The sequence below is a fragment of the Bombina bombina genome, chromosome 1 (genome assembly GCF_027579735.1).
Source record: "Bombina bombina isolate aBomBom1 chromosome 1, aBomBom1.pri, whole genome shotgun sequence".
NCBI classification, from domain to species: domain Eukaryota; kingdom Metazoa; phylum Chordata; class Amphibia; order Anura; family Bombinatoridae; genus Bombina; species Bombina bombina.
The window spans coordinates 1,541,614,617-1,541,631,610 of record NC_069499.1 but is presented as its reverse complement, the minus strand read 5'-3'; positions in this window follow the sequence as shown (position 1 = coordinate 1,541,631,610).

The following is a 16,994-nucleotide window of genomic DNA, read 5'->3' as shown; positions in this document are numbered from 1 at the left end:
CGTTTGGCTTATGAGACTGCTGGCCAGCAGCCTCCTGAAAGAATTACTGCTCATTCTACTAGAGCAGTGGCTTCCACATGGGCTTTTAAAAATGAGGCTTCTGTTGAACAGATTTGTAAGGCGGCAACTTGGTCTTCGCTTCATACTTTTTCCAAATTTTACAAATTCGATACTTTTGCTTCTTCGGAGGCTATTTTTGGGAGAAAGGTTTTACAAGCAGTGGTGCCTTCCGTTTAGGGTACCTGTCTTGTCCCTCCCTTCATCCGTGTCCTAAAGCTTTGGTATTGGTATCCCACAAGTATGGATGAATCCGTGGACTCGATACATCTACAAGAGAAAACAGAATTATGCTTACCTGATAAATGTCTTTCTCTTGTGATGAATCGAGTCCACGGCCCGCCCCTGTCTGTTTAAGACAGGTAGTATATTTTAATTAAAAAAACTTCAGTCACCACTGCACCCTATAGTTTTCTCTTTTCTTCCTAGCCTTCGGTCGAATGACTGGGGGGCGGAGCTAGGGGAGGAGCTATATAGACAGCTCTGCTGTGGATGCTCTCTTTGCCACTTCCTGTAGGGAAGGAGAATATTCCACAAGTATGGATGAATCCGTGGACTCGATACATCACAAGAGAAAGAAATTTATCAGGTAAGCATAAATTCTGTTTTTTGTAATTTTAGTGTTTGTTTTCTGTAATGTTAGATTTTTAATTTTTGTAATTTTTTTGTTAATTTAATCTTAAATCTTGTAAAATAAATTGGGGTTAATTTATGGGGTTTTTAGGTTAGGGGGCTTAGTGATTAGATTGATTTGTTTAGCATTGTGGGGGGCTTGCCAGTTTAGGGGTTAATAATGTAATTAGGTAGTTGGCGTTGTGGAGGTTTTTTGCGGTTTAGGGGTTAATAGTTGTAATTAGGTAGTGTGTGTGGTGGGATTTTGGCAGTTTAAGGGTTTAATATTTTAATTTGCGGAATAGGGGTTTATTATTTTATTAATTTGCATTGTGGGGGTTTGCAGTTTAGAGGTACATTTTGCGTTAGGGTGTTTGTTAATATTTTGTTAGTTTTTTGTTTAAAAACTTCATGAAGTCGGTTAGTTTTTTTCTTTAATACTTCGGGGCGGGCGGTTAGTTTTTTTTTGTTAATACTTCGTGCGGAGCGGTTAGTTTTTTTTTAATACTTCAATGTGGGGCGAGTTAGGTGTTTTTGTGTTAATACTTCGTGCGGGTGGTTAGGTGTTTTTTTGTTAATACTTCGTGCGGGCGGTTAGGTGTTCTTTTGTTAATACTTTGTGCGGGTGGTTAGGTGTTTTTTTGTTAATACTTTGTTTTCGGCGGTTAGGTTTTTTGTTAATATTTCCTGTGGACATTTAACCTATATATACATTTTTTTGTTAATACTTATATACATAATTTTTATCAGATAATTTATATGCTTATTGCATTCTAACAATAGTGTGCCCCATGTAATCTAGCACATACTATTTACAACATTAATATTCTTACATTTGCCTCTCTTGGAATAATACCTGTGGATAAGCATACAAAAATGATCAACAAACTTATGTGGAAGGCAGCAGTAGCTTTAAAGATAAGACGTCAGTCCATTTATAGGATACACAGAGGCACAGCTACATCAATGTGTGGGTGAGATTAGTGTTGTCTGATGGTATTAGGTGGCCACAATATAGCTCTATCCCTAAAGCACCAGACAAATAAAGTGCAAATGTAATAGGGAGAACCAAGGTAAAGTGCGGTGACTGTTACTGCCCGCTCGCTCTCCATGGTATCAGCGTGGCAGCTCACATTAGAGGCACCTATCCCTTTAAGCCACAACGAAAAGTTATTGCCCAAAAACAGAATTCACTCACCCACACAGGTAAGGTGCTTCGCTTGCCCTCTCAGTACTAGGGATTCCTGAATGCAAATCTGAAGATCGGCGTATAGACTCTCTGCTTCCAAAACGACAGCTCGGCTCTTCCTAATGCGATTCTGTATCATGTGACCGGTAGAAGACCAATCCGCATACAATATTCCTCCGGGTCCTGACGTCATCAGCTATGGGGCAGATCCACCAGGAATAGGCAGTGCACACTAGTAGGCAGGCTGGGGCTCAATTAGTGAAAGCGGACCCCTGAAGTCCGCTGCAATAAAAGTAGAAAAGGACCGTAATCATAGACATGATTAGTTACATCTGCAATTAGAATTTAAAGGCTAAAACACTGTTTGATTGGTTAAAAACACAATTGGCACAAAAAGTTAATTCACATGTTAAAGGGACAGTTGTGCAGAATAGTAGTATGTGCATGGACACAAACAGGAGTTTCCTACAGTTTCAATGAGTTAAAGCAGTTTAAATCATGTGTACCTAAAGATTATTACACAGATATGGATTATATATTCAAAACTGATAATTAACATTTCATAGTATGACATTGCTTTCATGATGGATTTCAATTCCTGATCCTAAACACATTCATATTCATATATAATGAAAGGGAACCAGTGTATGGCTTTAGAACCTAGAATTGCATATATAAGAGAGGATGGAGTGTGGGGGGGGTTGTTTGGGGGGAGAAAAAAGGGTAAAAAACTATGTATATACCTAGATAAATCACCATGTATATTAAAAAAAATATATACATATATAGAAAGATATACTTATATCCAAATAACAAAGTAGGGAAAAGAATTCACAGACCCTAGCAGGGCATCAAAGTGAGCAAGAGAGAACACCAAATTAATGACAAAAATTCAGAACATATTTAAACTTGGACCAACCCACATTCGGGAATTAAAGCCTAACGGAATGAAACTGTTAAGTCTGAATATACAGTATATTTCTTGCCTACAAAGGATAGGAAACTTATCTCCCCCCCTGGATGGTCGTCTGATCTGTTCAATGGATCTCCACTTAAAATTGCTTACATCCTTCCCGTGGACCTCTAAAAAGTGTCTAGAGAGTGCAGAGCAGGGCCTTTCACCCAAAATGTAGGATAGGTGTTCCCTAATACGGGTCCCCACTTCTCTGGTAGTTCTACCTACATAGTACTTATGGCACTGTGTGCATTCGACCAAATAGATGACAAAATGTGCTTTTACAAATTAACACACCCTTTAGTGTTGAACTCGTCACCTGTTTGAATAGAGCTAAACTTTTTAGAGACTTGGACATGATCACAGGAGGTACACGTCCTTCTCCCACACTTATACATTCCATTACAGTATAGCCATGAACTCTGAGATTCGCTATCCTTGAGGAGGCTTGGAGATAGTATGTTACCCAATGTAGCATTCCTTTTAGCAATAAACATGCAACCTCTTTCCACAGTATGTCTTAGTTTTTTATCTCCCATCAGTATGGGTAATTTTTTATTGATAATTTTACAGATTTGGTCATACTGATTTGAGAAAGAGGTGACAAATTTGGGCTTAAGTTGATTCAGGGAGCACCGAACCTTTGATTTCTTGGAGCACTTGACATAAGGGAATCTCTCTCCATCTTCCTAACTTCAGGCTTTGTCCACAGTATTATTTGAATATCCTCTCTCCCTAAGCCCTCTTATTCAGTCTCTACTCTCCTCAAGGAAAGAACCATCCAAGGCGGAGTTTCGTCACACTCTCATAAATTGTCCCTTGACTATGCCCTTGAAGACATGCCTAGGGTGACTGCTGCGAGCATGTAACAAGCTATTACCTGCAATGGGTTTCCTGAAGAGAGTAGAGACCACTCTTTTCGCTGATGCTATACCCTTCAAGGATATATCCAAAAAAGCAATGCTGTCTTTTTTGCCATTCATGGGTGAACTGTATACCCACATCATTAATATTCAAATTACTCACAAACTCCTCTGCCCTAGTTAAATCAGCAGACTACACTATAAGCAGATCATCAATATATCGTATATACTTGATGATATGCCTTGATGGAGGGACACCGACTACCTCCATAGACTTGGGACCTCTCCCACCACCCCATTAAAGAGTTTGACATAGGAGGAAGCAAACTTTGCTCCATTGCAGGTCCCACGTCTCTGTAGGTAGTAATGTCCTGAAACATAAAAAAAATTATGTTCCAAAAGGAACCTTTCTGCCCATACCACAAATTCCTTTATCTCAGAAGACAGATCAGTATAGAGATTCAAAAAGAAACTGCCATTAGGCCATATGTATGAGCGATGGAAGAGTACAGTGATACAACATCCACTGTCAACCAACTGTACTCTTCCCTCCATTGGACTCCCTCCATGACTTGCAATGCTTGGGTGGTATCCCTAATTTAGCTGGCTTGTCTAGGGACCATGGGTTGCAAAAAATGATCCACCCATTTGGATAATGGTTCCATTAACAAGCCAATCCCAACTACTATAGGTCTGCCCTTCACATTGACTGTACTCTTATGTACCTTGGGGAGGTGGTGGAAAATGTGGATCACTGGATCATTAACTAAAAGATGGCTAGCTGTCTCCTAGTCCATCAACCCATCCTCCACCGCCTCATCAACAAGGTGTTTAAGTTCACGAGATAACCTTTTAGTAGGGTCCCTAGAGAGTTTCAGGTAGGTATCTGTATCATTCAATTGTCGTTGTGCTTCAGTCACATAACTGTCCACGACCACTACACTCCCACCATTATCTGACTGCTTAATGACAATATAGTCATTATTCTGTAAGCCAGTCAATGCCTCCTTTTTTTCACAGTCAGATTATGTGGTCCCACCTTGTGGGGGCCTGGACAACTCACTAAGAGTCTAAACTACCCGCTGATGAAAAACCTCTAGTGATTTACCCCTAAAATGTAGGGGATAGAAAGTGGATTTTGATTTAAATGCGGGGGCCTATGAATGTGTCATCATTGTTTCTACCTTCATTATGTAAACCCTCAAGGGACACCACAACACAGAGTGAGATCCTTAGAAAATGTTTGAGAGTAAGGGGTTACCCTGAAATGGATGGGACAAAAGCAAAAAGTGAATTAGATTCCGATGGTCAGGGAGTCTCTCCTCAATACCCAGAACAGCAAGAATAGAAAAGGAGATTCTGTAAGGTATGAAGGGGTAACCTTCGTCACAGAATATCATCAGAATTGATAAGATCTGTAGTATTATCAGGAAGCATTTTTCATGCTTTCAGCTGATGAAAATTAGAGAAGGTTATACACAAAGGGTGCAGGTTCACCTATAAACCTGGTGTTACACTTGGGTAACATACTTTCACCGAGTAAATTGAGGACAACAAAGATAAGACAAGTTCTTGGTTAACTTGCAAAGGCATGTATAAGTGCCACTATGGGCATGCATAGCTGTACACACGTGGATAAGTTGTCCAGAGTTTGTGTCCTTCATAAATGGTAAATTGTACAAGCTTAAGTCTTGTGTAAATTGTCATTCAAAATATGTGGTGTACCTGATTTAGTGCACCCAGTGCAAATTGCAGGTACGTAGGTTATACCTACTGGAGAGAGTGATGATAGAATCAGGGGACATCTTTTGGATGTCAAGAATCTCACTATCTCATCTCTTTTGTCAGACATTTTCTGAAGGTGCATCATGGAGATGTCAGCTCTTTAGATGGAAAATCATAGAGAAAATTAGGAACTTTGAGAGAGGTGGTTATTAGTGATGTCGCAAACTGTTTCGCCGGAGAACAGTTCCCGGCGATCTTAGCTTGTTCACGTTCGCCGCGGCGGGGTGAACATATGCAATGTTCGATCCGCCCCGCTATTAGTCATCATTGATGAAAACTTTGACCCTGTGTCTCACAGTCTGATGACACATTTCAGCCAATCAGCAGCAGACACTTCCTCCCAGACCCTCCCAGCTACTGGGCAGTAGCCATTTTAGAGTCATAACAATCCTGCTGTCTTAGTGAGAGGAGAGGTTTAGTGCTGCTGCTGTTGATATTATAGGGAAATAGATAGCTAGGCTAGTGTATTTGTGTCCACTACAGTCCTGAGAGGACTCATCTCGTCTCTGCTGTAAGGACAGCACCTCCCAAAAAGCCTTTTGTAGGGCTAGAACTTCAGCCCAAAAAGCCCTTTTTAGGGCTATAACTTCAGTCTTTTTTTTTTTTTTTGGTAATTTTATTTGCATTTGCTGCCTGTCAGCCTGTGGCTCACAGCATATTACTGTGATTAATTCTTCTGTGCCACCACTTAATATCTGCTTGATATTAGTGTAAATTTAAAAAAAAAAAACTTTTACCTCATTTTGCTAGTGTAATCTAATTTCATTTTCCATCAGGCCTGTGTGTCAGGTACACAGCATATATTGTGCCTTAATGCTCTGTTTTCCACCACTTATATTGGTGTAAACATTAGGTATATTAAAAAAAACAAAAAACTTTTACATCATTTTGCTAGTGTAATCTAATTTAATTTTCCATCAGGCCTGTGTGTCAGGCCCACAGCATATACTTTGATTAATAGCTCTGTTTTCCACCACTTATATCTGGTGTAACATCAGTGGTAAATTTAAAAAAACAAAAACTTTTACATCAGTCTGCTATTGTTATTTAATTTTAGTTGCAGGCCAGCTTGCCACTAGTGCCAGCCTGTGTGTCAGGCTCCCAGCATATACTGTGCCTACTTCCATCCTGAGTGCCACCACTCCTATCTGGGTGTAACATTAGTTTAAATTTAAAAAAAAAAAAAAACTTTTACATCAGTCTGCTAGTGTTATTTAATCGCAGTTGCCTGCCTGCCAGCGTGTGTGCCAGGCCCACTTTCCAACTAGTGCCACCAATCATATTTGTTATAACAGTAGTGTAAATATTTTAAATAAAAACTTTTTTGACTGTGAAACATCAGTCTTTTAGTGTAATCTAATTGTAGTTGCCTGCCTGCCTGCAAGCGTGTGTGCCAGGCCCACTTGCCAAGTTAGTGGCACCACTCATATTTGTTGTAACAGTACTTTAAATATTTAAAATCAAAACTTGTTTGACTGTGAAACATCAGTCTGCTAGTGAAATTGAATTGCAGTTGCCTGCCTGCCAGCGTGTGTGCCAGGCCCACTTGCCAACTAGTGCCACCAATCATATTTGTTATAACAGTATTGTAAATATTTAAAAAAATAAATTTTTTGACTGTGAAATATCAGTCAGCTAGTGTAATCTAATTACAGTTGCCTGCCTGCAAACAAGTTTTCCATCACTATTGTGGCCAGAAAGAGTCCCTGTGGGTTTTAAAATTCGCCTGCCCATTGAAGTCAATGGCGGTTCGCACGGTTCGCCGGTTCGCGGACATTTCACAAGTTTGCGTTCGCCGTTCGCGAACGCAAAATTTTAGGTTTGCAACATCACTAGTGGTTATCGTAGCAGACTCCTCTTTAAGAGAAGAGCAACTGGTCACCTAAGGGTTTTAACTCCCAGTTTGACTTGGTTAATTTCTGGGAGTAGTCTTGACAAAATCACAAAATAACCCATGACATATGTAAATAGTATCCAGTCCAAGTGTTTTATTTTCATGTTTGTTAGTACTAAACTGAAGCCAGGAATGGTCAACTCATTTATTCATTTTAGTATATTTAGTGGTTTTTTGGCGTGTTCATATCCAAACACTTTTAACTTTATCTCTATTTAGCAATCAAATTTATCTTAGCGTTTCAAAGACAGTTTTTCATCTAGTCTCAATATTAGTATTTATTTTACGAACAAATGATGTATAGTTAATAAGTTCTCTTATGTTCTCTTCATAGCTTGTAAGTCAAGTGATTCCACAAGCAGGAACAATTGCTTTAAGTCTTATTTAGAAGAAACAAACTCACTAAAGTGCAGTAAACACACCTTAAATGATCAATTTAATTTTATTAAGGGATGGTCACATACATTTTGGGTTTTTTAGTAAGATAAATTGGATAGTAGGATTTAGAGGCAAATAACCTTTAACAGGTTTTTAATACACATTGGCATTAATGGCAATAGCTGTACATTTAAAGGTAGCGCGTATGTGGCTTGCATGGTATATATGTACACATTTGGCCGAAAGCTTCTTTATAATGTATAATTTATAAGCTTATTTAAATGAGCACACACGCCAGCTAGTGGTATTTAAGTACTGTTTTATGTTTGTCTTTGATTTAGTTTATGTATTGGTTTTTTTTTTTCTCTTCCCTTGGATATGTATCACCATTATTATTATTAATATTGTCCCAAATAATTGTATTTCACCATTGACCCAAAATATATCATCATATTTGTTTACAATTTGAAGGCAGCATCTATGACTAAGGCACTAGCCGAAACGCGTAAGATGTATGTTTCAGCCTAGTACCATTGAAATGGGCTTATCGCAATAAAAGAATTGAATTTTACTGGGGTGCCGGAATTTTCCTTTGTTTCAAACAACACAGGTATCCACAAAGTCCAATTCATTATTGGTTCCAGAATCAGGTAGCAACCTATCTGGATACCTGTCTTCTGGGGTACCTGTATAAGAGAAGAATTTACAGAGCGTAAGGTCTCGTATTAGTTTGTTCACATCGAGGATCGTCTGGAACAAATCAAAACTCCTCAATGGAACAAACCCCAGATCATAATTGAGAACTCTATGTTCAACCTCGGACAATGGATAAGTGGATATATTGATTACCATATCTACTTATATTTCTTTTATTTCTTGTTGCTTTTTGCTCTTAGTGAGTACCTGGGCAGTTCTTGGTTCCCTGTCTGAGTATTTGTAGTTACTGCATCCTGCTTCCCTCCTCCCTGGAATTGTTTTTGGGCCCCGTGAAAAACCTGCGTGTTAGGGTACTGTGTGGCACTTACTGAGGCTGTAGGTTCAATATGGGTCTTAGGTCTTGCTCCCTGGTTACTGGAACCCTTGAGAATATTTTTATTATTACCCCCTATGGAAATATATGTTTTAACTGACTGTGGTTGTTCATCCATACCAGATGCTTGTTCATAACCTGAAGCCCCCTCAAAGCTTGAAGCAAATCTATCCTCATCAGAGGCATCCACCTCTGAGTCAGAGAAGGTAACCTTTTTGGGGAGTTTCTGTGTGGAATTCTGCGTCTTTTGTCTGTTACCCCTATTGTTCTGATGTTTCCTATTTCTATTTTTACCACCAGGGGAAGCCTCCTGGGTCCCCGTGTTAAACCAAGACTTATTTCTCTGGCGGCGATGCCATACATACACTACAGCCTGTAAGTAGTCTTTCTGATCTCTCAGAAATTTGGTGTGCTTTGTCTGAATCACTAGTTTCTTAGACTCCTCAATAGTCTTTTTGAAGATAACTTCAAATCGTATATATATATATATAGATATATCACACTCTTTAAATCTATCCATATCAGACTGTATGCATGCAATCTTAGATTTAACCTCATTCAATAATACATCCTTATATTCTATAAGAAGAGAAATTAGGGGTAAGTGAACAATCTGTCAAGGCTTGGTTCCAGTGTGTAACAAAGGCATGATCCTTAATATCATAAGGGGGAAATCTATTTAACCATAATCCCCTAGGGACCATTTTCAGATCTAAATATTTAGTTGGGATCCACTTGTCCCACTTTAATTTTTGTTCCTTTAATTTTAGGTTTTCATATACTGAAAGAGGGTCCCCTAAATTGGTTTTAGGGGATCATGGTTAAAAACATCCTCCAAGTCCAGCATATCTAGATGTCTTCATCAATCTCTTTAAAAAAACATGGACTCCATCTCCTGTATCTCCTCCATGGAAATATGTAGTATAGCAAAACACAATATTATAGTGATGCATGTAAAAAGCCTGCAGCGTATATAAAGCACAAAACCATACAATAGACCCCTCAAAGGTACGTTCCACATGCAATGCAGTGGATTAAACAGACAAAAATGATGACAAACTTATGTGGGAGGCAGCAGCAAGCTTTAAAGATAAGACGTCAGTCCATTTTATAGTATTACACAGAGGCACAGCTACATCAATGTGTGGGTGAGACTAGTGTTGTCGATGGTAGTAGGTGGCCACAATATAGCTCTATCCCTAAAGCACCAGTCCCAGTAAAGTGCAAATGTAATAGGGATAACCAAGGTAAGTGCCGTAATTGTTACTGCCCGCCACATCTCCGTGGGTATTAGCGTGGGCACCTCACCCTAGAGGCACCTATCCCTTTAAGTCACAATGAAAAGTTATTGCCAAAAACAGAATTCACTCACCCACACAGGTAAGGTGCTTTGCTTGCCCTCTGAGTACCGGCACTTATGAATAGGGATTCCTGAATGCAAATCCGAAGAGTGGTGTGGAGACTCTCTGCTTCCAAAACGACAGCTCGGCTCTTCCTAATGCAATATTCCTCCTGGTCCTGACGTCATCAGCTATGGGGCAGATCCACCAGAAATAGTCAGTGCACGCTAGCAGGCAGGCTGGGGGTCAATTAGTGAAAGCGGACCCCTGAAGTCCGCTGCAATAAAAGCAGAAAAAGAAAGTCCAAAAGAGCCTCTTTAGAAAATATATAAAAAACGTTTTATTTCATCCAATTTAATAACAGCAGCAACAGGAAAATGGATAGAAATCTTTGGCCATATTATCTATCTGGCCGGTTTCGGTCGCAAGGACCGTAATCATAGACATGATTAGTTACATCCGCAATTATAATTTGAAGGCTAAAACACTGAGTGGTTAAAAACACAATTGGAACAAAAAGTTATTTCACATGTTAAAGGGACAGTTGTACAAAATAATAGATATCCATGATTCAACTAGGGCAGAGGAGTTTGTGAGGAATTTGAATATTAATGATGTGGGTATACAGTTCACCCATGAATGGCAAAAGACAGCATTGCTTTTTTGGATATATGGTATAGCATCAGGGATAAGAGTGGTCTCCTCTCTCTTCAGTAAACCCATTGCAGGTAATAGCTTGTTACATGCTCGCAGCAGTCAACCCTAGTTATGTCTTCAAGGGCATACCCAAGGGACAATTTATTGAGAGTGCTGACAAAACTGCACCTTGGATGGTTCTTTCCTTGAGGAGAGTAGAGACCTGAATAAGAGGCTTAGGGAGAGAGGATATTCATAGAATACTGTGGACAAAGCCTTTTTTGAGGTTAGGAAGATGAAGAGAGATTCCCTTTTGTCAAGTGCTCCTAGAAATCAAAGGTTAGGTGCATCCCTGAATCAAGTTAAGCCTAAATTTGTCACCTCTTTCTCAAATCAGTATGACCAAATCTGTAAAATTATTAAAAAATTTTTACCCATACTGATGGGAGCTAAAAAACTAAGACATGGGGGTGGAGCTAGCCGCCCATCATGGTGGACGTGCTGCTATGAGCTCCGTAGCCGACAGGACTGGAAGGCAAACATAAGAGGGGACTGGAACCCGGATTTAAGCAAATTGGTCCTGGGAGCAATACTGCACAACTGCTGGACCTAAAGCAAGACCGCTAAAAATAGCGGAATCAAGCCAGCAAACAGGAAAAGACTAACGGCCAGATTAGGAGTTTTGCGTTATGAGGGGTGCGGTGTTAACTTGCACGTTATTGTCACCGCTCACTTAGCTACAGCGCTGGTATTACAGGTTTTCAGAAACCCGGCGTTAAAAGACAAGAAGTGAGCGTAGAGCAAAATTTAGCTCCATACCGCACTCCAATACCAGCGCTGCTTAAGTCAGCGGTGAGCTGGTTGTACGTGTTCGTGCACGATTTCCCCATAGACATCAATGGGGAGAGCCACCTGCCAAAAAGCAGCGTAAAGCTCAGTAACGCAGCCCCCATTGATTCTATGGGGAAACACATTTTATGTTTACACCTAACACTCTAACATAAACCCCGAGTCTAAACACCCCTAATCTTACACTTATTAACCCCTAATCTGCCGTCCCTGACATTGCCGACACCTACATTATACTTATTAACCCCTAATCTGCCACTCCGGACATCGTCGACACCTACATTATACTTATGAACCCCTAATCTGCTGCCTCCAATGTCGCCGACACTTACATAATGTTATTAACCCCTAATTTTCCGCCCCAACGTCGCCGCCACTATAATAAACATATTAACCCCTAAACCGCCATACCCCCGCATCGCAAACATTAGTTAAATATTATTAACCCCTAATCTGCCGCCCCTAACATCGCCACCACCTACCCACATTTATTAACCCCTAATCTGCCACCCCAACGTCGCCACCACTATATTAAATGTATTAACCCCTAAATCTAAGTCTAACCCTAACCCTAACACCCCCTAACTTTAATATAATTAAAATTAATCTAAATAAAAATTACTACAATTAACTAAATAATTCCTAATTAAAACTAAATACTTACCTATAAAATAAACCCTAAACTAGCTACAATATAATTTGTATCTAGCTTAGGGTTTATTTTTATTTTACAGGCAAGTTTGTATTTATTTTTGTTACAAACTGCTGTTTGTAACTGGCCCTTTAAATGGAAAATTGCCCTGCTTCCCTGGATTTTGGAGAAGCCTATTTGCCAGCCTCCTTCCACATGACTATGGCCCCTGGAAGATTGTGCCCCTGAGGACATATTGACTTTTGTTGGGTGTGTGTGTGGCCCTTTAAGAACCGTCTGGGGACATATTGTGACTCTGGTGAACAATGCCCCCTTTAAGACTATGTCCCCAGACCTGTGAAATGACTTGTCCCTGGCTTTCTCCCACTTGGTTCAGTTTCATTGTGTGCCATTAAGAGTTAAATTTTGTTCAGCTTCAAGAAACCTATTCTAAATACAAGTCTGCTGGGATTAGCTCTAATTAGGTTTAGTGATCAACTTTCCCATTGTCTAATCAGACTAGTATTGATAAGGTGGACTGCATTGTTTTATTGTGTGTAATGTTATCTGCTGAAGTTAAATGTTGTGGCCTGTCAAAGGGAGTGTCTCTCTATCTAATATCAAATGTGTGATGGGGGACTTTTATGCCCCCCCTGAGAGTGTCCTGTTTGCATGTAACCTGATTAAAGCAGGCTGTGTGCTCCAGCACATCAGACCTATGTTGACCCTCTAACTTGAAGCTTTGACTCATGTTTGTAGGGGACAGCTTCAGCTAATATCACTACAGGGATTGCTGACTATGGTGCTATGATTCTTTGGTGAGCGCTAGGAGCATCCTTTTCTACGGTCCAACTTCCAGCCAGTCCTGGAGGCAACCGTAACATTTGGCGGCAGTGGTTGGATTGGCGTCCTAGCGCATGGAGCAGCACCACAACAGCACTGGTATCGTAGGAAAGGTTATTGAGGGCAACGCTAGCCACTTGCGCAGCGTCCCTACCTACAGCAGCATGGAGCTGACAAGATACTGGTCAGAACCCTGTGAAGAGCACCTCAACCTGATCCGTCGCTATGAGGGGCGCTGGATTTCGTTCCAGAGGTAAAGAGGCGGCTAGTCCGATATGGTCCAGACCCTGCACAGGAGGTAGTCAGTCGCCTCATCCGGGGAATTGGCTACTGAGAACGAAGCGGCTCGAGCCTTGAGCGCAACTGTGGAGTTTGAGGGTTATGGACACCTGGTCCTCTCCCCAGCCGCAGCATGTTCCACAGGAGAGGAGAGCAGCGACCTCCCTCCCCAGCGGCAGTATACTTGGTGCAGAGGAAGAGACAACCAGGTCTCCTTCCCCAACCCAGAGATACCAGAGGCAGCAGGCCTCATAGACTGGTCCTGGAGGACCCCCAGCAGGCAGGTGGAGATGGGACCGCAGTCTCTCTACCGGCCCTACAGGGATGCTGGGCAGGCGGCCCAGATCCCCAGCGACGAGACCCAGCTACAGGAGGGGAGAGCATCGACCTCCCTCCCAGTCGGAGTGTGCCTTCCAGGGAGAGGAGACAACCGGGTCTCTCTCCCCAGCCGCAGCATGTTCCACAGGAAGAGGAGAGCATCGACCTCCCTTCCCAACGGCCACCGGGAGTATCAGAGGAGGAGGTAAGCCAATCTCCCCCTCCCCAGCTAACTCCTAACTTGCGGCCCTGGGTTAACAGTGGAGATGTTAACCCCCACTGACCCCCCACGTTCCCTTTGCCAGCCGGGCAGGACTATGCCCCAATTCCCCCAGCAGAAGAGCTGGGCATCAGGGACAGAGCGCTGCTGGCCTCTGCCCTACAGACCCCCTTGTTACAGGACTGGCCTGCAAACCCTCACCCCAGCAGAAGCGCTGGCACCAGGGCAGAGTGCCGCTGGCCTCTGCCCCCCAAGTACATCAGCTATTTGCCCAGCTGCGCCAGGAAGGCAGGAGGTTGCTACCCTTATCATCCTATAACCTGGAACCTACAGGCCTGTAATACTTATTGTGGGGGGCTACTGTGCTGCTAATGTTTATTTTTGGGTGGGTTGCGAGACTAACTTAGGCACTGACCGACAGAAGGTCAGGTGCGCTGGTTAGTCTCCCTCCAAAAGGGGAGATATGTTACAAACTGCTGTTTGTAACTGGCCCTTTAAATGGAAATATTGCCCTCTGCTTCCCTGGATTTTGGAGAAGCCTATTTGCCAGCCTCCTATCCACATGACTATGGCCCCTGGAAGATTGTGCCCCTGAGACATATTGACTTTTGTTGGGTGTGTGTGTGGCCCTTTAAGAACCGTCTGGGGACATATTGTGACTCTGGTGAACAATGCCCCCTTTAAGACTATGTCCCCAGACCTGTGAAATGACTTGTCCCTGGCTTTCTCCCACTTGGTTCAGTTTCATTGTGTGTGCCATTAAGAGTTAAATTTTGTTCAGCTTCAGAAACCTATTCTAAATACAAGTCTGCTGGGATTAGCTCTAATTAGGTTTAGTGATCAACTTTCCCATTGTCTAATCAGACTAGTATTGATAAGGTGGACTGCATTGTTTTATTGTGTGTAATGTTATCTGCTGAAGTAAATGTTGTGGCCTGTCAAAGGGAGTGTCTCTCTATCTAATATCAAATGTGTGATGGGGGATTTTATGCCTCCCCCTGAGAGTGTCCTGTTTGCATGTAACCTGAATAAAAGCAGGCTGTGTGCTCCAGCACATCAGACCTATGTTGACCCTCTAACTTGAAGCTTTGACTCATGTTTGTAGGGGACAGCTTCAGCTAATATCACTACAGGGATTGCTGACTATGGTGCTGATGATTCTTTGGTGAGCGCTAGGAGCATCCTTTTCTACGGTCCAACTTCCAGCCAGCCTGGAGGCAACCGTAACAATTTTAACTAGGTAGAATAGTTACTAGTTATTAACTATTTACTAACTACCTAGCTAAAATAAATACAAATTTACCTGTAAAATAAAACCTAACCTTAGTTACACTAACACCTAACCTAACCCTACAATTTTAATAAATTCCCTAAATTAAATACAATTAACTAAATTCAAAACAATTAGCTAAATTACAAAAAACAAACAAAACACTAAAATACAGAAAAAAAATTACAAGATCTTTAAACTAATTACACCTAATCTAATAGCCCTATCAAAATAAAAAAGTCCCCCCAAAATTAAAAAAACCCTAGCCTAAACTAAACTACCAATAGCCCTTAAAAGGGCCTTTTGCGGGGCATTGCCCCAAAGAAATTAGCTCTTTTACCTGAAAAAAAAAAAATACAAACAACCCTCCCAACAGTAAAACCCAACCCCCCAAATAAAACCCTAACTAAAAAAAACCTAAGCTTCCCATTGCTCTGAAAAGGGCATTTGGATGGGCATTGCCCTTAAAAGGGCATTTAGCTCTATTGCGGCCCAAAGCCCTAACCTAAAAATAAAACCCACCCAATACACCCTTAAAAAATACTTCACTAACCCCCCGAAGATCCACTTACCGGAAGAAGTCTTCATCCAAACGGCAAGATGTCCTCAACGAAGTCGGCAGAAGTGGTCCTCCAGACGGGCAGAAGTGGTCCTCCAGACAGGCAGAAGTCTTCATCCAGACGGCATCTTCTATCTTCATCCATCCGGTGCGGAGCGGGTCCATCTTCAAGACATCTGGCGCGGAGAATCCTCTTCCAACAACGACTACACGACAAATGAAGGTACCTTTAAAGGGCCATAATACCCAAATGTTTAAACACTTGAAAGTGATGCAGCATAGCTGTAAAAATCTGACTAGAAAATATCACCTGAACATCTCTATGTAAAAAAGAAAGATATTTTACCTCAAAAGTTCCTCAGTAGCCACATCCCATTGTAAAGGATTTCTAAGCAGCATATTAGTATGTCTGTCCTGGGACAGCTGAAAGGATGAGCCTCGTGCACTCTCATATTATTTCCCTATTCAGATTAGGGAAGTTTACAATGAAATCTCATAAGAGTTAAGTCAAATCTCATGAGATCACAGTAAAAGAGTTCATGACCTCAGCACTGCTGATGCTGATTGACTGCTGTTCAGTTCTTCATTTTTATTTTTTTTTACCTGCAGCTGGGAGCAGGTGAAGTATAACTTTTTACACAGCACTTACTCTGCTGAGCTGAGGAGATTGTGAGGTAAAATATCTTCCTTTTTGACATAGAGATGCTCAGGTGATATTTTCCTGTCAGCTTTTTACAGTTATACTGCATCAGTTTTAGTGATTTAGCATATGAGTATTATGTCCCTTTAAGTGACGTCATCCAAGATGGCGTCCCTTAGTTTCCGATTGGCTGATAGAATTCTATCAGCCAATCGGAATTAAGGTAGAAAAAATACTATTGGCTGATCCAACCAGCCAATAGTATTGAGCTCGCATTCTATTGGCTGTTCCAATCAGAATAGAATAGAATTCTATCAGCCAATCGGAATCTAAGGGACGCCATCTTGGATGACGTCACTTAAAGGTACCTTCATTTGTCGTGTAGTCGTCGTTGGAAGAGGATGCTCTGCGCCGGATGTCTTGAAGATGGATGAAGACTTCTCCCGGTAAGTGGATCTTCAGGGTTAGTGTTAGGATTTTTTAAGGGTGTGTTGGGTGGGTTTTATTTTTAGGTTAGGGCTTTGGGCCGCAATAGAGCTAAATGCCCTTTTAAGGGCAATGCCCATCCAAATGCCCTTTTCAGGGCAATGGGGAGCTTAGGTTTTTTTTAGTTAGGGTTTTATTTGGGGGGCTGGTTGTGTGGGTG